Raw genomic sequence first — 24464 nt, forward strand, 5'->3', positions numbered from 1 at the left:
GTCTGTGAGCTCACCGAAAGCAAAGTTTATTCATTTGCACATCCCTTCGGGCCTAGTACAGTGTTTTACACAAAATTTGCATTCAATAATGTAGAAAAATTTCACCATTACTAACAGTCTCCCAGTGATAACAAACAAGACTTGAAATTCAAATGCAATTCTCTCTTCAATTTCTCCCCCAATTCACCCATCGGCAGTAAAGATCCTGTAATAACTCTGATAGTAGCTCTCTTTCCGGTCCTAATACAACACTCAGTGAGATTCAATCCTTTCAATACCAAACAATTCATGTGGGACATAATCAGGGACCCAATGGTGACTAGACTGGCTGACATATTCATTATACAATAACAGTGGAGGAGAGAATTTCTGAAGCAGAAGCTAGGATATTAGAATCATCTTTTAAAATCACAGTTGGGACATAAAATTTCTCTGATCAATTCTTCTGAACTGAACTTTAAAAACAAAAGATAGGTATGGTTATCTGCCCATTCAGTAAATAAAATCACCTTTCATGGATTAATCCAGTTTCTAAATCTATACAAATTGGTCAAAGCAATAAATGCCCCTAAAAGCTAACTGACCTCAGCCCTCGAATCCTTCATAAGTAGTTTTCACTCCATTAAAATCTTAAGCAACAGGAAACGTGTTTTTGGTTTTGTTGTTATACTCCAGGACAATTTAATCTACTTATGACTTTCTTATTGGATTTATTTTGAATAATCAAGTATCCTTACAGCAAGTATTAGTTACACACTTACATTTAAAATTAAACTCTTTATGTAGAAGTACTATATAATACATTATTTGGTTCTACTTCCAACTGCTGAAGAAAACACTGACTCTATGTGAAGACGTGCATTGCGTGGAATGGTTGAGAGAACTAGTTTCACTTATTTAACTCCACGTACTACTCAGACTCTGTGTGAACCTCTTAAAGGAAGACAGTTTTGCTGTCGATAATGTTTACTTTTCATTGAAGACCAGAGTAGTTTTTGCACATTTACAGGGCCTAACTCAATAGTATTTCCAATTTAGTTTTCCTAAGTTGTTTTTGCATTAGTTTGCTACTACTAGCAAACAAGTTACATCAGAAATATTCAGGCAAAAGTAAGTTAAAGTCAAGAGTAGCTGCATGTTACCTAGATGTTAGGAATGTTACCATACTTGAAAGCAAGAAGACCACAGATTTTGAAAGTAAAGTTTTGGTTATTATAGATGTCACAGTAAGGCAGTTACACAGGCTAAGCTTGACTGGTGCCGTGGACTTTAGCATACCTGGAAATAGAAAAATTCAAATTGTAGCTGTTCTTGGTTGGCCCTTTGCCATTTTTGCAGCTTACAAATTTTTAATTAAGTAACTGCAGTGAGCTCATCTCTACCGGATACTTCTTTTCCAGGGCAGGTCCAGGAACTGGGTCTGGAGCCTTGAAAGCAGAAGAGAAACTAGAGTAAACTAGAGGCAGGCGGAACGAGAAACGTGACCAGGTAACACTATGAGATCTAATGGCAATGATGCAATGATGTAGTCCCCAGTGCGTCTCACACAAGATATTCTGAGGTGGAAAAAGGATCTCTTAAGTTGTTAAGTTCCCAGAAGATGCCATTTACATGAGTTAAGTCACTGTCTTTCTTTACCCAGCTCTACTCTCGACTTCCAGTTCCAGCTACTGAAACAGTGGCCTTCGTGAGACCTGTGATCTCTTTCAGCAGCAGACTGTCCAACGTGGGACCACAGACAATAGACGAAAGAGAAAAACAGCAAATCCACTTTCACTGGTCAAATTAAAATTGTAAAGTCCTCATTTTCAGGTCGTTTTGCTCTTCTTTCACTATCTTATTTCTAATTGTCTTCTAACTGCTCCCCTGATTTCCTACGATCAATTCTCAGAGGTTTCTTCAGAAATACATCCAAGCAATGAACTGAATTTCAAGTTCCAATTTTTAAAAATACTTGGTAATTCTTAAAGTGGGAGGCAAAAAAACAGCTCATAAGATGTGGTTCTTAACCACACTGGAAATTCTCTTTTTCCATTACCAAAATAGGTTCAATCTTTTTGGTATAAATTTGTTGGGTCCATATTAACACACACACACACACACACACACACACACACACACACAACTACAGAGGTTACAGAAATGGTAGGATATTAAAAATGGTAGACTGTTGCATGAGAGCCTGGCAAGGATGTCCTTACACTTGGCACCCGAGGGAGCTTCTCTAAGAAACAAATGCCACAGCACTCAAAATGAATTGAATTCTCTGCTACTGTCAAATGATGGCAGATTGTGGCAACTGCTAACAAGACAAAATACTACTACTACTACTACTACTACTACTACTACTACTACTACTAGTGAGGACAAGGATTCAAAGAACTAACTCCCTGCATTTCTAGTGACTAGCAACACAGCAAAGCAAAACAGAATCAAAATAGTTTTTAAGAAAAATGTAAATTTTCCATCTTTCACGATGGCATATTGTCAGTGAAAAAATTCTGGCAGAGTCAGATCTAGGTTCAAATCTTGTGTCAGCATGGCCTTGGACTAAAACTCTCTGCAGAAGTTTCTTTTCTATCAAGTTGGATACCACACCTCATTTTACTAGACTGTCAAGAGAATTAGCTAAAGTACACAAGTGGCTAACAACCTAGCACACAGTAGATAATCAATTTTTCTGCATTACTACAGAGTGAAACACATTTTTTTATTCTAAACATACAGGTCTACCTAAGTTTTCATTTTCATATATACTAAAACAACAGTGTGTAACAAGCTTTAGGTTTAAATAACTCAACTGCATCACATCCTAAGAGACACAACTGATTTATCAACATTGATTTCAGAACTACAAAGGAAATGTGTCAGAGAGCTCAATTCTGAGAGCTGATAATGAATACAAATATAACAATTTACATTTAGAACATAAAGGGAATCAGTGGTAAGCAAGGTAAACAATGTAATTCTTCTCCCTCCAAATAAAATAGAAAGTACCTTTGTCAACACATCTCTTGTTAAAAAGTTGCAGATCTGGAGTAGTGTACTTTAAAAAGCAAAAAGAATCCACGCATAATATAACTTGGTTTTTAAGTCAGGAAATGCTTTAAGGGCAAAGAAAAGCCTTACATTTGGGCAATAATTTTCCTCTTACTGATAGAACAGCGGGTTCCATACAAAATTACTATTTACCAAATATGGTTCAAAGATCAGATTACACCTTTCCTAGCATTACCAAGTAATACAGCAAGTATCAAAAGTAACAAAGAATTAAAAAAAAATCCTTAAAGTCATTCTATTCACTGCTACAACTTTATTTCAAAATATTTTTTAAAAGTTAACATGGAAAGTGTCTATTCAAAACCCACTTCAATTTACTTAGAGATGATAAAATTAAATTGTCTGTGTATTCCCTAGAAGGAAAATAAACAAAAAAAACCAAAGAAAGTATTTAGGGGTGCCTGGGTGGCTCAGTAGGTTAAGTGTGGGACTTCTGCTCAGGTCATGATCTCAGTTTGTGAGTTCGAGACCTGTGTCGGGCGCGCTCTGTGCTGACAGCGCAGGGCCTGGAGCCTGCTTCAGATTCTGTGTCTCCCTCTCTCTCTGCCCCTCCCCCACTTGTGCTCTATCTCTCTCAAAAATAAATAAACATTAAAAAAAATAATTAAAAAAAGTATTTAAGAATGAGGATTCCTGGGGTACCTGGGTGGCTCAGTTGGTTAAGCATCTGACTCTGGATTTCGGCTTAGGCCATGACCTCAGTTTGTGACCTCGAGCCTAGCATCAGGCTTCTCACTGACAGTGTGGAGCCTGCTTGGGATTCTCACTCTCTCCCTCTCTCTGCCCCTCCCCAACTCATGCGCACGCGCTCTCTCTCTCTCTCTCTCTCTCTCACTCTCTCTCTTGAGTAAATAAACTTTAGGAAAAAAAAAGAATGAGGATTCCCATTCATTAACCCATACAGATGGACTTTCAGTTTAAAGTCCACCAAGAAAAATATGTATTTTTTAATGTTTATTTTTTTTAAGGAGAGAGAGACAGAGCATGAGCAGGGGAGAAGCAGAGAAAGAGGGAGACACAGAATCTGAAGCAGGCTCCAGGCTCTGAGCCGTCAGCACAGAGCCTGATGTGGGGCTCCAACTCACACACTGTGAGATCATGACCTGAGCCCAAGTCGGATGCTTAACCGACTGAGCCACCCAGGCGCCCCTGGAAAAATACTTTAAACAGTTAGTTTTCATGTTTGGTATTTTATTACTAGCTATTATAATGAAACCTCATGATTCATAGTAATGTGTAGGTTGATTCTTTTTTTTGTCTTTTCCAGATATACAAGATCATCTACAAATAATAAATCTGTCTCCTCCCTTTCAACAATTATTTTGTATTTTGGTCTAATTTTTGCATTGTATTCCAAAGACAATGTTATAGAATAGTAACACTGGCCAGATCTTCCTTGATTCATGACTTTAAAAAAGGAATTCAGTATTTCACTAAACACGAAAATAGAAATTCTAGTATTTCATGTCTAATAACAAAATGCAGTCTTGTGGTTTGAGGTATGTAAAATTTTAAATATATTCATTTATCCTGGTTTCACTAAGGATTATTAGAAATAAATGTTGATTTCCCCCTTTTTGGTATCCTTCAAGATATTCATAATCCCCTCTCACCCACTAAATGTGAATGAATTTATCATTACATTTCTAGAGTGAATTCTACTTGGTTACGCTTTATTCTGTTAATGTAATGGTAGTTTCCATTTGGTAGTTTTATTAAGCATTTTTTGCACCAACTTTTGGGAGATTGGTGTGTATTCTTCTTTTATGTTCATATTTTATTATCATGTTATGCTGGCTCTGTACAAAGGACTGGGAAGCTTACGTTTTTTTTCTCTACGCTCTGAAATGGTTATCTGGGGCTTAGCGTTCTTCCTTCAACCTATGAACACGTTTGAGTCTTAACCATCTTAAACATACATCCATGTATAAACTCGTGGATGTATTTCCTTACCTTAATTGTATATATAATATACTGGTATATACAATATACAATATACTGGAAATACACAAAGTATTTCCTTACCAGTTAAGCCCTGTAACAAGTATGTCTTCACAAAGCTATTAAAATTGCTACTGTATTCAAGGCACTGAGGAAAGAGAATGAGCTACAGTTTCTGCCCCCTACATCCTCCTAAACAAGTGAGAAACACAAACATACATACCAAAATCTGCATTAGCAATGTAAGGAATGAACACACTATGCTAGGCCACCTGTGTCTTACCATTCATGCCTTTTGCCAAACTCCTCTACAGAGTAGTTATACTATGGCTTCAACTTTCTTTTAATCTGCCTCCAAATTTCCTCCCTTGATAATAGTTTTATTCAAATCATCAAATACAATACCCTTTTCAGGATCGTCATCCACCATTTTGCAATAACTTAATTCCATAGTATATTTAAGTTTTCTTGAGTACTTTCTAATTCATCATATCATTTGATCCTCATGCAAAACCAGTGAGGAAGCCTAGGTAGTTATTATTCTCATTTTGCAAGGTTTAGAAAATTAAGTAATTTACTAATCAAAACCTCAATCAGTGGCAGATTTAGGGCCAGAAATGTATCCGTGGCTTTCTAACTCCAGGCACAGGGTTCCTGCCTCCATGTTTTTGTTTTTTGTTTTTTTTTTTGAGAGAGGGAGGGAGGGAGGGAGGGAGGGAGAGAGAGAGAGGGAGAGAATGGGGAAGGGCAGAGGGAGAGAAAGAATCTTAAGCAGCCTCCACACTCAGCATGGAGGCTGACGTGGGGCTTGATCCCATGACACTGGGATCATGACCAGAGCCGAAATCAAGGGTCACTCAACCCACTGAGCCACCCAGAGACCCCCTTTCCTCTATATTCTATTAACTTGACTGACTGATTACTAATTTGAACAATTACTAATCACTCTTTTCTTGAAAATTTTTCTGCTCAATAGTGTACACATTCTTCATTTTTCTAGGATCATTATTTCTGTGCTTCTGGTTTGTCAAAACTCTGTGGTGCAGAGTTTTGACACTCGTCCTTGCACGTCTTCCTCAGGCACCTTTTCTGTACTGTTTCCAGCATAATCGAAGGAGAATCTCCTTTAAGGTGTAGTTCAGTCCTTCTCTTCTACTGGATAAAATCTAAACATTCACAGCCGTAGAGTCTGATACTGAAAGGACGCTTATATATACTCTAGTCTGACGTCGTTACTTAATTAAAAACCTCAAGTTTGTATTATACAAGTCAGTGGGAGAATCTGAATAAAGGTTTAAGACAAAATTTGCCTTCTTAAACTATACATAAAGTAAATGCATATATGTATGTACAGTAGATATAGCTAAGTAATTAAATTTTAAGAGTAATTATTGGACCTTATTTCATTTTTGCTAAGGACTTGTCTGTCCTTATTTCCATTTCTATTAAAGACTTGTCTGCTCCTATTTCTAAGAGATGTTATTTATGTGACAATATTAATAGGAGTTCATTTATCAAAGTAGATTTAAAAAATCACAGAATAGCAATAAAGTTGAAACCTACTCAATTCTACATATTCATGAATTATCCATACTCTGGATTTTTATGTTTAAAATTTGTCTAAATGTACAGAATTTGAAGTTGGTCAGGTTTTTTTTAATAATATTTATTTACTTAGAGAGAGAGAGAGAGAGAGAGAGAGAGAGAGAGAGAGAGGGAGCGCGCGTGCACGAGCGTGAGTGGGGGAGGAAGAGGGAGAGAATCCCGCGCAGGCTCTGCGCGGTCAGCACAGAGCCCAGCGCGGGGCTCGATCTCACGAATCGTGAGATGATGACCTGAACCGAAATCCAGAGTCGGACACTTAACCAACTGAGCCACCCAGGCGCCCCTCACTCGATTTTTAAGGTGAACTGGGAATCAAAATCATACCGCTAGCTATGCTAACGCTTCCCACCTAGATGCAGTCATGACCTGGGCTACAAGGAAGAGAGGCACGAGACTGCTTGCTGTAAAGCATTTAGAACAGTGCCCGGCCTGCGGTAAGCATTCAAAGTGCGTCCGCTACCACGCTGCAGCTGCAGCTGCCATTTCTGTACATGTTCACATCATTACAAATATGGCCATGTTAATGGTTCGGCCACACAAAGAATCCTGCCATGGTATAAGTACCTTACTCTACTCCTTTTCGGTATGTTTTCCAGGTTTTGTCCCAGTGAGCAGGGCCACAATTTTAATGCTCCAGGAACAACACCTTTCAACCACTCTCAAACCCGAAGTACTTTAATGTCTCAACATCAGAGACTGTGAGTTCTGAAAATTAAGAGCTTATTTTATTTTAATTTTTTAAAATATAATTTATTGTCAAGTTAGCTAACATACAATGTATACAGTGTGTTAAGAGCTTATTTTAAAAGGAAATTGTACATTCCACTTGTAAACTTTCAAGCTCATTCTACCAATATGGAACACTTGAAAAATAAAAGGGAAGTAAGCTTAAATTTAAAATCCTGCCCAAACTCGCTTCCCTCCTCAGCTTCCCATTTCTATCAGAAGTAGTAATTCTCTTTTTAGCCTGAAAACTGAAGTCACCTAAACACTTCTCTTGCCTTTCTTTACCTCTCTTTCAAATTTCATCCATTTCATAATCAATATTCCTCAAAACACAACTCCTAAGACTCTCTTCACTGGATGTTATAATCAATACAGTTTACAATTACTTCCATAGTTCTGAAATCTAAAAGTACTTAAAAGATTTTTTCTATGAAACTTCATGTCGAAACTCCTCTGCACAGGGTGCCTGATTGGCTCAGTCGGGAGAGCATGTGACTCTTGATGTCGGGGTTGTAAGTTCAAGCCCCACATTGGGTGTAGAGATTACATAAAAATAAATCTTAAGAAAAAAAACCCTCATCTGGTAGTGGAAAAAATTTGCTTTGAACTGACTTACTGACTTAAGGCTATTTATAGGCTTAGTTAGCCTACTGTGACTATTTCCATGCTTCACTGCAGAAATAATTAGGGTTTAATAACTGGGTGATGCCTCACACCTTGTTGGGGGCATTACATAATATACAATATAAATGTCATGTTTCCTTTTTAAAATTCAAAGAATTTCGAATTCTAAAACACAAAGCTGGCCTCGGGTTACAGATAAAGCACTGTGAACCTGTAGAGTATTATTCCAGGAATCCTAATTTAGGCGCTCTCTTCTTAACTTTCTGGTACTTTCCCCCACACCACTGCATGCATTTCGGCCACCATGATTACCACCAACCCCTTTAAAGTTCTTTCTTAATACCTCCTGGCAATGCCAATTCTAGCCCACCCCTACTGCTACCCATACTATCCCAATCATCCAGCATCTAACTGACCAGACCCACAGCTTACCTCCCTGACACCAAAGTCTTCCTGCTTGACCCAGTGTAGTACAGCAGATTAAGAAATGCTCCTACCTAACCACTTTAAATATTTCATTCCTTTGCACAAAAACTTAACAAACTGGAACAGATACATGATTAAGAGGGTAAGGATAAAGAGTGTGGGATTATACAAGTTTTGGTTGCCTTGTAAACTTATGTTTATCTATATTGTAAAATAAAGAACTCCCTCTTTTTAAAACTTAATGAAAATTAAAAATTCTTCTAAGTTAACTTGTATTTATTCTGTAATTAAAAACAAAAGAAAAATTCATTAGGTTCCTCCTCTACTATTCACTTCAACTAAAACTCTTTGGTAGGGTTCTCAAGGCCTTTTCTTGTTTGGTTTCACTAGATCTGGTGCCATTGACCCCTTTGGCAGTCTGAAGAAAGCTACAAATATCCTCTCAGAATAGTTTGAAATGCATAAAATACAATACATAGGATTACAAAGAAAGCCAATTTCACTAAAGTGTGAAAAATATGGATGGTTTTAAATGCATAAGTGATTACAAAGAAAACCAATTATATTGAAAGTTACCAAGTATTTTTTTAAAACCTGTATTGGTGATGCATATAGATATATATAGATATAGATACATATAGATATAGATATATATGCTTCTTTATTAACACTCAACAAAATAAAATCTACAAGTCTAATAACCATAATTTCTTATTAACCTGCGTAAATTATATTCAGAGATATCAACAACTGTAAAGTAATATGAAAATCCCTGTGCTTTTACCATTAGTAATAAAGTCATAGGCACTGCTTTACTGCTTAGAATCACAGTACAGATCTTCCTTGAGTTATGATGGGGTTACGTGCCAACAAACCCACTGTAAACTGAAAATACTGTTTGTTAGTCAAAAATGCACTGAATACACCTAACCCACCAACCATCACAGGTTAGTCCAGACTACCATGAATGTGCTCAGAACACTTACACCTCATTAGGGCAAAATCATCTAACACAAAGACTACTATATGATAAAGTGTTGACTATCTCATGTAATCTATTGACTACTGTACTGAAAGTGACAAAACAGAATGGCCGTGTGGGTGCAGAATGGTTGTAAGTGTACCGGTCACTCACCCTCCTGATTGTGTGGCTGCCTGGGGCAGCGGCTCCCTGACACTGCCCGGCATAGAGAGTCCAGCACTGGGAATCGCTAGCCAAGGAAAAGATCTCAATTCAAACTCTGAAGTGAGATTTCTATTCAATGTGTATCTCTTTTTCAGAAAGTTGAAAAATCATTAAGTTGAACCACTGTAAATACGGGACTGTCAGAAGAAAATGCTAAATTGCAGGTACAGGTTTCTGTTAGTGAAAACATAAAGATGTGGAGTTTTTTTCTCATCTAAGTGCAGGGATCCCTCTAAATTCTATCCTCAGACCTCTTCGGTTTCGTGGAACCTAGAGTAAAACTCTACTAAATCCACCTACCTTTATTTCCCACTCGTCCTCACACCCGTAGGAATCCAGTCGGGCTTGTCTGAACATGTTTAACCCAGTTTTCCTTCCCGATTACGCTACTGCCTTGGCTTAGAACGTCATTTCTCCATCTCGATGCTTATCAAACTCTGACTTACTCTCCAAAACCAATTCGTTTCATCTCCTTCTTGAATTCTTTTGCTACTGCTTCAACCCACATGGATCTCTCTATTCTTAGAACTCCCACTGTACCTGTAGGTCAGTGCTTCATGATCTAACATTTAATCAGTCTTCTAGTTTCATTTGTGTGTCTCTTCATCTAGGTTATAAGATCCCTGGGGACATGGGCTATATCCTTGTAAATAAGACACTGCTTACATATAATATAGACAAACAGAATGTAATCGGTAAGGAAACTTCTCATTAAATAAAGTATTAGAAAATCATTTGACAACTTTAAGTATATAAGAAGATACATCATGAAGGCGAAAAATTCCATGAAGCAACTAAAAGACAATATAAATTAAATAGTTCGCCTCAGTCAGAACCTAGATACTCCTGTTATATTAAAAACTTAGAAGCTTATTTACTAGGTAGTACTGAATCCCAAGTAATAAATCAGGAAAGCAGTGCTAATGTAGACATAAAACAATGATTTATTCCACGAATATTTGCTAATAAGCACCTACTGCATGCCAGACACTATTCCAGATCCCATGGATTCAATGGTAAAAAACCAAAATATCTCACACAGGAATTTACTGTTAGAGCTTGGACTAGAACCTAGGGTTTCTGACTCTTCATTCCGAAGCTCTGGGAACAAGAAGCCATTTCTATCTTCCAGAACAGGTTAAGTGTGGAGCAAGGGGAATGTTCCCTATTTCAGAAGGTAGTACATCATATAAAAACATTATAAAGAAACATACTTGTAACTACTAAATACATGTACACACACACACACACACACACACGCACAAGTAAAACCTACATAGTGTATATATATTGTAAAAATCTCTATACACAAAATCTATAAAAAAACATTTTGGGATAAATTTCAATTATCTTATGTAGCATATTTATAACCAATGAAACTAGATGAATGAAGTGTTACACTACTCATTGATTAATGCTTTAATCACAAACACCTTACATAAAGTTTTGTTTTTTCTTCAAAGCGCTCTACCGAGTTGCCTCATTTATTTCAAGAAATATAAAAACTTATGCATCAATCCCAGAGATGGGGTGGGGTGAGGTGGTAGGAGTGATGGTGGTAAATATTATTCTAAGTAATCTTTCTCACTGGAAGAAGAGGAGGATAATGGGAATGTGGGTAGGAAACAAAGATGGTTTCCATACAACACAATTTCTACTGTTGATTATAACCAAATAGAAATGACTTTTCCTAAAGGGAAGTTCTTAGACCAACAGCACTGGAATTCAGAGTGAATGAGGGGGAAGACTGGGGGGCGGCGGGGCAGGGAAACTGGAACAAGTAAAACTAAACAGCCTGACGATGCTATGCTAGGAACCCAAGTTCTCTGTCTAAAACTTATCTGTCTCCCAGCCAGTAATTGCCTCTCCAAGACAGGCAATAGGTTTTCTAGAATTACACAGTACTGAGTTTTAGGAGAAGGTAGTGACAATGACCCAGGGAATTACAGAAAAGGTGCTAAGCAGGAAAAGAGGAGACTTAAAGACCAAGAATTTACAACAAAAGAGTCAAAGTTAGATACAATTCAGAAAAGAGTGGGGTCAAGAAAGCCAAATGAAAAGAAGCATAACAATAATTATTATAAAGTTTTAAGTTTATTATTTTGGTAATAATTTTATAGCTATGTTATAATTGAAAAAGTTTTCTATAAACCTCTAACACTTATTAAGCATTTATCACATCAACAATTTCAGAGAAAGATTCTTCCTATAAACTTTATTAATCTGTTATGGACTAATGGGACATATATGTACATGTAGATACATACATACGTACACATATATATATATATACACATACATGTACAAACACACTATGGATTTAGAGATAAAATACCATGGTTGCAAAAATAACTGTTCTCAGGGCGCTTAAATCTGCATTGGAACAGTAAAGGCTCAGGTTATATTTGTCTTGTAAAGCTCAAAGGAACAAGAGTATATGAAAATGCTTTTAAAAGTATAATTATTACTGAAGAGAAACGTGGCCTATAATTGTACCATCTACTTGGAAATGGGGAGAAGGACTAGGTAATAAACGTGCACATGAAAATCCTATGAGGCATGTAACTAACTGTGGGCTAAACTCTAAGCTCAGCTTACTATCTGTAAAGCATATGCCATTCAATACAAGTCTGGGCCAAAGTTGAGATGATTTTGCATAAATCCATTACCACTAGGGCAAAAAGAACAGATAACAAAAGGCAAAATGTGTGTCTCACTGACTTTGGGTTAGTAATGTTGCTATGCGCATTCTGTCGGAGTATAATGTTCATTGAAAGCATCAACTGAAAATGTAGTACTCAGAAGAGATATAAGACCATAACCCATACTCTGGAATCTCAAAAACTCATTTGCTTTCAAAAGCAAGGTTATTAGCTTTAAACTTTAGTAGTAGGTGTTCATGCATTCATTCACAAATACTTACAGAGAGCTTAAGTGCCAAGGCATTGTACTAATGCTGTAAAACCTGACATTTAGTGGGAGAAACCGAGAAGTAAACAGAATATTGTAACACAATTTGGTAAATTGTACAACAGAGGAACTACAAGTGCTAGAGACACATAAATTTCTTTATCAGTAAGAAAATATTATACTAGAGGGGCGCCTGGGTGGCTCAGTAGGTTGAGCGACCAACTTTGGCTCAGGTCATGATCTTGCTGTTCGTGAGTTTGAGCCCCGCCATCGGGCTCTATGCTGACACCCTGGAGCCTGGAGCCTGCTTCAGATTTTGTGTCTCCCTCTCTCTCTCTCTGCCCCTCCCCTGCTCGCACTCTGTCTCTCTCCCCCTCTAAAGTAAATAAATATTTAAAAAACATTTTTAAGTATAAAAAAAGAAAATATTATTAGAGTTAATCAGTTATAACAACAAAGATTGTGGCATTTAAAAAATATTTTCTGAAACACTTTTATATGAAGTAAACATATCTGAATGGAACTCAGAAGATCTGTCTTTTCACCAATTCTGTAAATTGAGGCTCACCCTCTTCCCTTTAGCGATTTAATTTTGGGCCTAAGTCAGAAATCGAAGTCTTTTCCTTGCTAGCTATTTTGCATTCCTGTTTTTAATTTTTGTTTTTGATTTGTCTCCCCGGCTGTCCTGTTTTACCTACAAAAGAAATCCTGCCACAGAAAGCCTATCAGGCATTTAAATAGTGTCAAACCCTGTTCACAATACACACAGAAATACTTCCTTTTATAAAGATTTAGGACAAACCTCTGAAAATAAGTAAGACACACTACTATTACAGTCATCTGCCTATCAAAAAGCATGGCTAAATACAGTATTATAGGGAATATATATCCCCCCCCCATCACATAATTTCTGGTGCACGTCACGTAATGTCAGATACACAGCAGTCTGGTGATAAACAGAACCAATCCAAATTTAAACAAAGTTCTTCACATGGTAAGAGAATACGGCATTTTGCTAACAGATAGATAAACTTAGATAACAGTTCAGTGAAAAGGTGATAGGTATAGTTTTTAATAAATGTCACTATAATTTCTCATATGTCAACTCCATTGATAATTCTCAAATTTCTAGTCTGAATCTCTTGCTAGAATTCTATTTTGTATACCCAATCACCTACTTGTTATCTCCAGTTACAAGTCTAATAGGCCTTTCAAAGTTAACATGTACAAAACAAACTCTCGATTGCCTAGCGCAAACTGGCTAGACATCACTGTCTTCTCTCACTCAGTAAACAGCAACTCCAAACTTCCAATTGCTTGGGCCAAAAATCTTAGGAGTCACCCCTGACTTCTCTTTTATGCCTCAGATCCAATTCATCAGCAATTCCTGCCCACACAAGGTTTGAAACATATCCAAAATCTGACCTCTTCTCACCCTTCCTAGTCCAAGTTACTATCCTCTTTCATTTGGATTACTGCAAAAATTTCCAATATGGTTTCCCTGCTTATATCTTGGCCCCGCTCCCATAGTTTATTCCACACAGCAGCCACAGTAAATCTTTAAAAAGGAAAGTTACCATCAGTTAACAGTTTAATGAAGAAAAACCATGACCTATTAATTGATGTAGAAAAAGCACTTGATAAAATTCAATACCTGGTCATAATAAAAATTCTTAAACTAGAAACAGAAAGGGGCTTTTTCTCAATCTGATAAACAGCATCTACACAAACTTTCAGCTAACATATACCAAATGGTGAAAGACTGAATGCATTACCCTTAAGATCAGGAGCAAGACAACCTTGTCTGATCTCACCACTCCTATTAAACATAATACTGGAAATACTAGCCAGAGCATCAAGGCAAGAAAAGCAAATAAAAGGCATACAGATTGGAAAGGAAGAAATAAAATTGTCTCTATTCACAGAGACATTAGAAAACCCAATGGAATCCGCAAAAAAAAAAAAAAAAAAAAGACACCTAGAATATTTAGCTTACTGAGGTCAAAGGATACGGGATCAACTAACAGAAATCAATCATACTGCTAAAAACTAACAATGAACAACTAGAAACCAAAATTAAAAACACAGTGTTATTTATAATTGCTCCAAAAAAATGTACCTAGGTTGAAGTCTAACAAAACATGGACAAGGTTTGAGTACTGGAAACTACATACTGCTGATGAAAGAAATCAAAGACTACCTAAATGTATGGAGAGAAATGCTGTGTTCATAGCTTGAAAGACTCCAAATAAATATGCAAATTTTCCTCAAATTAATCTATGCATTTAATGGAGTTCCTAGCAAAATCCAGGATTTTTTGCAGGATTTTTGTAAAATTTTATAAATTTTACATGAAAAGGAACTGGAACAGCTACAAAAAATTCTAAAAAAAGGAGAATTAAACTGGAGGAACTTCGATACCTGATTTTAAGACATACTGTATATAGCTGCAGTAATCAAGATAGTTACTTGTGGAGGAACAGACACAAAGATCAATGGAGCAGAATAGGGAATCCAGAAATAGACCCTCACAAGTACAACCGACTGATTTTTGACAAAGGTACAAAAGCAATTCAATGGAGGAAGGATAATTTTCAACAAAGGGTGTTGGAACAGACTGGATATCCATAGACAAAAATGAATCTAAATCTAAACTTCACATCTTAAAAATTAAGTCAAAATGGATCATAGATCTATATATTCAAGATGTAAAACTTCTAGAAAACTTTTAGAAGAAAATTTGGGATCTAAAGTTAAGCAATGAGTTCTCAGACTTGACAACAAAGGCACAATCCACAAAAGGAAAAAAAATGGATAAATTAGACTTCATTGAAATTAATTTTTTCTTGTTCTGCAAAGGCCCATTAAGAAGATAAAAAGATAAGCCACAGACCAGGAGAAAATATTTACAAATCACATACTTGACAAAGCATTTGTATCCAGAATATTTGAAGAACTCTCTAGGGTAAAAAAAAAAAAAGAGAAAAAAAATCCCATTAAAATATGAGCAAAAGACTTGAACAGATACTTTACCACAGAGGATATACAGAGAGCAAAGCACATGAAAAGATGTTCAACATCATTAACCATTAAAGAGATGCAAATGGACACTTTAATGAGATGTTACTCTAAACCTATTAGAATTTCTGAAATAAAAAAATACAGTACCAAATGCTGGTAAGGATGTGGAGAAATTGATGTCTCATACATTGCTGGTAGGAATGTAAAATAGGGCAGCCACTCTGGAGAAGTGGCACCTTCTTAAAAAGGTAAACATATATTTACCACACAACCCAGCAAAAGCACTCCCGAGGACTGACCCCAGAGAGAAAACAATGTATTTTCACACACACACAAACTCTACAGTTTTATTTTTATAAACTAGAAACTCATAAGTCTATCAGTCCATGGTTGAACAACTTGTGGTACATCCATACAATGGTATAGTTCTTTGGTGTTAAAATAGAATCAACTATTCATACACTCGTTAACTTAGATGGATCAAGGGCATAATGCTGAGTAAAAAAAAAAAAAAAAAAAAAAAACCCAGTCTCAAAAGATAACATAATGGATGATTCCATTTACATAACCCTCTTGAAGCACTAAATTATAGCGATAAAGAACAGATCAGTGGTTGCCAGGGGTTAAGGTCGGGGGAAAGGTGTGACTATATAAGGGTAACACAAAGAGGTTTTTTTGTGGTGACAGAAGAGTTCTAGTTCTGTATGTGATGGTTACACGAATCTTACATATGATAAATGATAGAGTCATATATATACAACTGCAAACAAATAGACATGTTCTAAGAAGGGAGAAAAAAAGCACAAAGATCATGCGTAAAAACTCTTTAGGGCTTCCTATCACATCCTGAATAAAATCTAAAGTCCTTCCTACAATCTAAAGACACTATGAGGAATACATACTTGAATCTCATCTACCCTTCCCCTTGCTCTCAGCTCCAACTAGTGTGGCCTTCCTGCTCTTGGAATATGGCAAGCACTCCCCTCCGCCCCCCCAAACGCCTCTGCACTTGCTATTGCCTCTATTTGGACAGCTCTTACCCTTTATCACTTCATCAGGTACCTACTCAAATGTCATTTAATTAGAGAAGTCTTCTCTGCCTCCCCGCAATAAAGCAATGTCTTGCTTCTCTTTTCTCTCCATAGGAACCTTGAAAACAATAAAAAGAACTCAGATATATTCCTCACTTGTTACTGCCCTGGTATGTCTTATATTGGTAAATGGCAGGCACTACACTATATACCCAGGTACTCAAACCAGGTCATGTGTGATCATTATGACATTGTTTTACTTCACACTCGGTATTCGCTTCTCAAATTCATTTCCTACTCTGCTCTTTAATCCCCGACTTAATTCATTAATTCAGTTCCTTATCCAAATACATGGTTATAAGGCCTGCCCCTGCCTTCCAAGCCCAGCTCTTTTCTATTTTTTTTACATTGATTTTTGAGAGAGAGAGATCACTAGTGGGGAAGGTACAGAAAGAGGGGGACAGAAGAGCCAAAGCGGGCTATGCACTGAGAGTAGCAAGCCCGATGCAGGGCTCGAACTCACGAACCTAGAGATCATGACCTGAGCCAAAGTTGGACGCTCAGCCAACTGAGCCACCCAGGTACCACGTCCTTGACCTTCCCAAGCCTGGCTCTTTTCTAAATATTCTCTACACTGCAGCCAGAAATACCTTTTTAAGGATGTTAATTTAAGCACTTGCCTTCCATCATTTATAGAATGAAGGCAAATCTACCTTACAGAGCAGGCAGTATCTTCATGTCCTGTCTTCTAATTTTCCACCTCACTTCCAGTAACCCCTCACTAGTGCCTACACACAGTGAAACTACTCATAGTTACTGAATGTGTGTGGACTTTCCTATTTTCACCCTTTACACATGTTGTTTTCTCTGAAATAGCCTCTCTCCTCCCAGCTTGTACTCCTTGTCTGACATACACTTAGATTAAGCTTCACCTTTCCTATGACGATTTCCCTCTCCTATTCCTTTCTCACTCACTGAGTCAGATGCTCACTCCTAGAGACTCCTAATCTATAACTCTCTCATTGCACGTGTTACAGAATAGCATACTAGTTTGTATACATGTCTCTCGAAGGCAAGAACTGTATCTTATTCCTCTTTCCATCCCCCTCACCTAGGAAAGTACCTAGCACATGGCAGAAACTCAAAACTACTCCAAAACTATTGGATAAGTGAATGAGATTAACTAATCAAGAATGCAGAGATGAAGCATAATGGAAGAATCAGTCGGGCAAGATTCCTTGGGTTTTACACAGGTGTGCAAAGGCTGTGGAGTTTCTTTCTAGTCTTCCTATCACGTGACAACCTAGAAAAGTTGAAGCACTAGTCCTGTAGTTTGGTTCAGGTGAAGACCACCCGTTCAATCTTCCCATGAACCAGCACTCCCAGAAGAGCACTTCCTGTTTCACTTGCACACATACAGGAACGGCTCTGAACAGTGATCCTGTCAATTTATGCCGTTGTTCGTGAGGGGAAGATGTGAAAAGAATGAGGATGTCTCACTCGGGCCAGTCAATCACTTCGCCTAGAAAAATCCTGAAAAAGAAAAAGAGAAGAAAAGAAAAAAGAAAAGGCAAGCTGGCAAGCTCAACCAACATGTCAACACATTTTCCTATGTAAAAAAGCGTGATTGTCCATGTGGAAATGAAAGGGTTTTTTTGAAACTCCAATTTCCACATGTTTATTCTTCCATTTCCTTAGAAAATCATCATCAAGTGGACATCAGTACTTAGTCAAGTACCATTCGGGTACATGCTAGCTACAAGGTAAACTGCAAGTTACTCTCAATGCAAATATACGGTACTTGTATTTCCACCAACTTTTGTTTGACAATGATTATCTTAGGTATCTCCTAAGTACTTGTTCTCTTCGATTCTAGCAACTACTTGACTTCAATGCCTACACACATCTGCTTCAGTTCCAAAGAGTAAATGTCCGTGTTTATTAGGTCACTAATTGCCTTTTAAAAACTAGCCAAGCAACTATACATACAAAGTGCTCAATGAATTAAAGTGGAACATACACAGTGTTCTGAATTCCTGTCAAAAAAACAAGTTTTTTTTTTTGTTTGTTTGTTTTTTGCCTATATTGCTATCTTCTCCACAATTATTTTCTAGGGATGACTCAGTACCAATAAAAACCTATGATCAGGAAATGCTGGTATAAAAGACAGGATAGTTCAGATAGTCAAGAATATGGAAGCCAGTATCTATCTTTATCTTATTTTATACCATAGATTTGAATGTTATAAATTTTTTAATGTTTATTTACTGGAGAATGTGTGAGAGGGAGAGAGAGAGAGAGAGAGAGAGAGAGAGAAATGGGGAGGGGCAGAGAGAGAGGGAGACACAGAATCCAGAGCAGGCTCCAGCCTCTGAACTGTCAGCACACGCTCTCTCTCTCAAAAATGAATAAACATTAAGTAAATAAATAAACAAACAAACAAAGGGAGGTTTCTTCAATTTAAATTCTTATGCAACTGATTATTGATTTGCTACATGTAAGATGAACTCTGTTGCAAAGGGCAAAAAAGCAAAATTTGTTGACCTAATTATTACTAGCATTAAGCGATCCATCTAAACAATTTTGAAAACATAATTTTCAAAATAATAGTATTTGCGGAAAATAAAAATGGAACCTTTGTGTATATAAATAATCCTAGGCACTACACATGACTTTGCTAAAAGAAAAACTATTTAGCTATAGAAAGGACACTGGAAAGACCAACACAGATCTCATAATCCTCTCTGCAACAATGTTATTTATTCGATGATAAATGGTTAGATCTCCACTATCCTTTGTGCTTCTAGGTTTATACCACAGACCTCACAAAAAGTGCACGTTTAGACAAAGAGTATTTATTACCTCTAGAGCGACTACCAAATGTTCTAAACATACTTATTAAAGTGCAGGCAATTATTGATGGATTGATTGATTGATTGGTACATACTGCTTAACAGTAACCACAGCAATTGGACTTACAGTTCAGTAACAGGTTATTTGTATTGCTGCAATACCAGGAAAAGTTCTGAGGTTTACTGGATGATCAATAAACAAATGGTATTGTTAATATGTTAAAATATTACTTATGCAAATAGAACTGAATATTAATTAGTAGAGCAAAATATTCTACAACAATCACATCAGTTCTTTCAATAGATTAAAATAAAAAACTTTTAGGAAAAAAAAAATCAAAGCATCCAGTAATAAACGTTGGGAAACTCAGCACTATATCCGTTTAGAATGTGAAATACAGACACAGAAGAGTATTATCGAAATAACTCAAAAAAACATTGACTAGGAATTTAAAACAGAAAAGGTATAAAGATCATTCTATATAAAGTAACAAGATTTTTTTTAGGTAGCACAAGTTTCATAGTATTATATTTAACCTCATATTTAAGGTGTTTCCAAATATGACCCATGCCAATTTTCTAATGCTTTTCATTAAAAAGAACTTAATTATGAGTGTGGACTACTTTCAAATGAAAAATGTAGGCTTTTTCACAGGAATGGGTAAGGAAAATACAAAGAAGTTACACATTTATTTTGTAATGAAAAAATAACAGTGATGTTTGTTTATTTCATCCTTGGTCTAAAGAGGAACAGTAAATTAAACTGTATAGAAATTACTCCCCTTTCATACTATTTATTGAAAACAATAAAGGAAGTAAGTACCCTGAAGGAAAAACCTAACAAAGCAAATTCCAAAAGTAAAATTATTATTTCTAATTATAAGCTAGATGTCTAATGTAAGTACAAGAATTTGCCTTGTTCTATTTTAAAGATTAATACTTCAAAAAATTAAACTGACTAAATAGAAATTGTTCAATATGAAGCTAACAAAGTTAGAGGGAAGAAAAGCGGTCTTGAAAAGCACAGGATATCATAGGATATATTTTACATTTTGACTATCTATCGATGCCTACTAGGTTCCATGTCTGTATATAAGTAATATAAGAAATACAGATAATGTGATTAAAACTCCCATGCAAGTTAAGTATTAGTGTACATACTTATTTTTCTAAAAAAAAGTCCTAGGCTCAAAAAGTCTGAGCAATTAATCTAAGGCCACATACTAATAGCAATACAACTTGGGAGCTGAACTAGGGCTCATGTGACCTTAAAGCCCAGGTCTCTTACTAAACCTCGCTGAACCTCACCATGGTAAAAGCTAAGATAATTAGCTAAAGGGGGTGGAGGTTGACAAGCTGACCAGTTAAGAGAGATCAACTCAAGTCAAAAGTAATATTTTCTTCAGTTGCAGACAGAATCAAAACTAAGTAAACTCCCTTCAGCTCCTATCTCCCCAGTTGATACCAGAATTAGTTTTTGTTGATTTATCTGACTAAGCACTTGCCTAGTGTGAGAACCAGGTTCTGTAAGGTCAAGTTGCTGATTTCAAGTTTTAGTTTGTCTTGGCAAGTATCTTCTCTCATTGATAGGGAATGGAAAACCACTGCACTGAATTGCCATTGGCTCTGTAGGGATGAAGCAGGCGGTTATGGTTATCTCTGGCCTGCCCAGCTGGCAAGCTGACAAGAAGCAACCTGTGACATGCTCAGTTTTGCTAACATTGGAAAGGTTAACATTAAGGTAGGCCAAAAGAAATTTTCCTAAATATAAATGTTAAGAGTAAACCTGTAAGGTAAAACTCAAAATAACTGAATATTATGTAACAATTCAGATAGAGGTACAGTTAATAAACCAGGGAGAATTTACTAATTTACTAATTAAAATTTACTAATCAAAATTTACTGATTTAGAATTTACTAATCAAAAAGGACTCTGTCACATAGTTTTTTGGGGAGGGGGCAATAATTCGCTCATTCTCCCAGAACGTGTCTTCTGCACCAAGTAAACAGGCAAGTTAAACGGTCAGAATTACCTCCAGAAATGTTTAAGACTTTGGTGGTAGCACTAACCCCTGTAATATATCTAGGAATGTGACACTGCTTTGAATTGTTTTCGTAGGACTGGCTGGGGGTACTGGTTGCAGGGGTCCCTTGCTTTAATGGATTAATTCTTTTGAATAACTTATTAATCACTACCAGTATTCATGTATTTCCACTAAAATCCTTGTTAAATTCTACATTACTCTTGCTTCTCTCCTGTCTTTCTCTGCAGGACCTTCCCAACCTCTATTTTTTGGCTTCTGTGACTTATACTAGGACTGTTTTTGTTTTTAGGTGAAACAAGAATGTCATTTTCTTTAACAACGCAATTAAAATACTACAGATTCTTACAATGCCCTCGTCTATGTTCTACCTGTTTGTGGATAAATCAGACTTTCTTTCTGAAGCCACTCACACTGACACACTGTAGAAGTATCCCTTTTCAGTGGCAGGTTATTACAGTTCAAAACAAGCCAACAAAAACCACAAGAATAGCAAAATACTCAATTGTATGTATTTCTATCTCATTTCTAAAACAGTACTGTAACATACCAAATTTGAATATAAAGCAATGAGGAGCAGTTTTTAAAAAGCCAAGAAACAGTTTGTGTAAATGACTAAATGTCTCAGAAGTTGAAAAACTCTTGAGTTTTAAGAAACGTAAAATTACTATTCATTAGGCAGAGGACAACTTGCCACAGAACAGGAAAAAGCTGGCTGATGGTAAGATTTAAGCATATGAAAAATGGTTACTGTTAAAAGTAGGGTGGGGTGGGTTGTTTTCTCTTTTCTGTGAAAACACCAATATTCCCCACATCGTAAGAGTGTAAGAACGTGACTGAGCCATTTAACTCATAAAGCCAGTATAAATCGACAGTTTCATCAAAAGTGCCCTAAGAGAGAAGCTTAACTTGTCTTTTAACAGGTAAGAACATGTAATTATGCATGAATTATTTTTTCTGCTCTACTTGTAAACATTGCTATTCACTTTTTCACTTTAATGTCAACAATTTCATAGGAATAGGTTAACAAATGCCAATCTAGCTGCAAATAACTGATTTCTTCCTCTCAATTTCTAGGGTATTTTTCAAATTTTTGGTTAGATTAAAAACATGGCATTCAGAAGACCTTGCCTGACATCTGAGTCTGTGTTTAAACTACAGATTCAAAGATTTAACTCCAGTACTGTCACTTTTCAAACTCAGAAGTGGCTTACTACCAAAATGAGTTGTGATACAAAGAAAAACTAAGAACTATTCAACATCGAACACACATTTGTTGAGCTCTTAAGTAGAGGCCAGCCACTGAAGATATGGTGAAATTAAGACTGAAATGAAAATAAGCCGTGGTCCAGGGGTGCTGAAGTGGCTCGGTTGGTTAAGTGTCCGACTCTTGGTTTCGGCTCAGGTCATGATCTTCTGGTTCTGGGAGTTCAAGCCCTGCATCAGGCTCTGTGCAGGCAGCGTGGAGCCTGCTTGGGATTCTCCCTCCTCTCTCTCTGCCCCTTCCCTGCTCCTGGTGTCTCTGTCTCTCTCAAATAAATAAATAAACTTTAAAAAAAAAGAAAAGAAGCCATAGTCTGTCCTTGAGAAGCTCAGTTAGTGATCTCCCAGAATAAAAATGAAAAATACTGCAATTTGGCTATCCCACTCTTCCCTCAAAAAAACTCATCAACAATTTGCATTCTTTTATCCTTGTAAAAGTTTTCCTTAATACTTTCTGAACTCTTTGATTACACCCTTCACACAATAAGGAGTAATGAGTGAAAAAAGCAAACGTTTATTGAATACTTACAATATGCTACGCTGTACTAAATGTTTCACAAGTATTTGCATAAACTGGAATCTTACCCAATATTTGTATTTGTCAAAATGCTGTGATCCAGCTTGTCACCCTAAATGACAAGCTATGTCACAATGTTCCCTCACCAGAAAAACACTGTCGGTTTACTCCCAATATCACATTGACTAGACAACTGTACAAGTGTCCCGGATAGTACTAGTGACTATAGGTTACAGATATATATTAATTATCCTTATGCTATCAGACAAGAATGCTTTAGCTGTTCAAATGAAATATATATTAAACAATGCCCCACAGAGTGCGAGGAGAGCTTCTTGGAAGGGTCACCAACTTCAGGTATATTTGTTTGACAGAATTTTCCCATAAGCAGTAAACAAAAAACGTTACAATTTACTGAGCCCCTTCTATGTATCAGATAATTGACACAAAATGTGTAATTTATAATCACAACCACCTTATTGATATCACAGGCATTTTAGAGAGAAGAAAACAAGTTCAGAGAGGCCACCAAATTGTAATCTGCTCCAAAGCACAAAGCTAATCACTGGCAAAACCAGGATAGCAGATTCCAGATTTTCTATTGAGCCACAAAGCAGTTTTCTGAAGTACTAACAATAGCAAATTGCTACTGGGGTGCGTGGGTTGCTCAGTCCGTTAAGCCTCTGACTTCCACTCACGTCATGATCTCACCATTCGTGGGTTTGAGCCCCGGATCAAGCTCTGTGCTGCCAGCTCAGAGCCTGGAGCCTGCTTTGGATTTTGTGTGTGTGTGCGTGTGTGTGTGTGTGTGTGTGTGTGTGTGTGTGCGCGCGCGCGCGCTCGCATTCTCTCTCTCAAAAATAAACATTAACAAATTTTTGAAAATTGCTATCAACTGAACTCTAAATTTTTTTTAACGTTTATTTATTATTGAGAGACAGAGAGACATGGAGCCTGAGCAGGGGAGGGGCAGAGAGAGGGGAGACACAGAATCCGAAGTGGCTCCAGGCTCTGAGCTCTCAGCAGAGCGCGACGCAGGGCTGGAACCCACAAACTGCGAGACCATGACCTGAGCCGAAGTCGGTCGTCCAACCAACTGAGCCACCCAGGCACCCCTGAACTGTAACTCCAACGTACAAACATAAATGTGTGCACAAGTTATGAAGTATATTTTTAAAGAAAAAATTTATGTAGTGGATAGTTTTTGCTTTTGAAATCAAGGATAATGTTCATTACACAGTTGTGAAAACAGCAAATAAA

General features: G+C 36.9%; 1 protein-coding gene and 1 long non-coding RNA gene across 8 annotated transcripts in view; one reads left to right on the forward strand and one right to left on the reverse strand.

Moving 5' to 3' along the window:
- The window catches only part of LOC113598637 (uncharacterized), a 39297-nt gene extending 37480 nt beyond the window's left edge, over nt 1-1817 (forward strand). The window contains exons 3-4 of one of the 3 annotated variants that reach the window (XR_008298279.1): nt 1401-1488; nt 1662-1817. This is a non-coding gene — a long non-coding RNA (uncharacterized LOC113598637). The remainder of the gene's footprint in view (nt 1-1400; nt 1489-1661) is intronic. The other 2 variants (XR_008298277.1, XR_008298278.1) reach the window with 2 other exon arrangements.
- Nucleotides 1-24464, reverse strand: part of TAB2 (TGF-beta activated kinase 1 (MAP3K7) binding protein 2) — a 90885-nt gene that overhangs the window by 62052 nt on the left and 4369 nt on the right. For 2 of the 5 annotated variants that reach the window (XM_053222122.1, XM_053222119.1), the window contains exon 2: nt 1279-1427. The exons of 2 other annotated variants lie outside the window; for them this stretch is intronic. The gene's annotated coding sequence lies outside the window, so the exon portion shown is untranslated. Of the gene's footprint in view, nt 1-1278; nt 1685-24464 lie in introns of those variants that run through there. One more of the 5 variants, XM_015085427.3, reaches the window with a different exon arrangement.

Source organism: Acinonyx jubatus, chromosome B2, assembly GCF_027475565.1.
Source record: "Acinonyx jubatus isolate Ajub_Pintada_27869175 chromosome B2, VMU_Ajub_asm_v1.0, whole genome shotgun sequence".
Taxonomy (NCBI): domain Eukaryota; kingdom Metazoa; phylum Chordata; class Mammalia; order Carnivora; family Felidae; genus Acinonyx; species Acinonyx jubatus.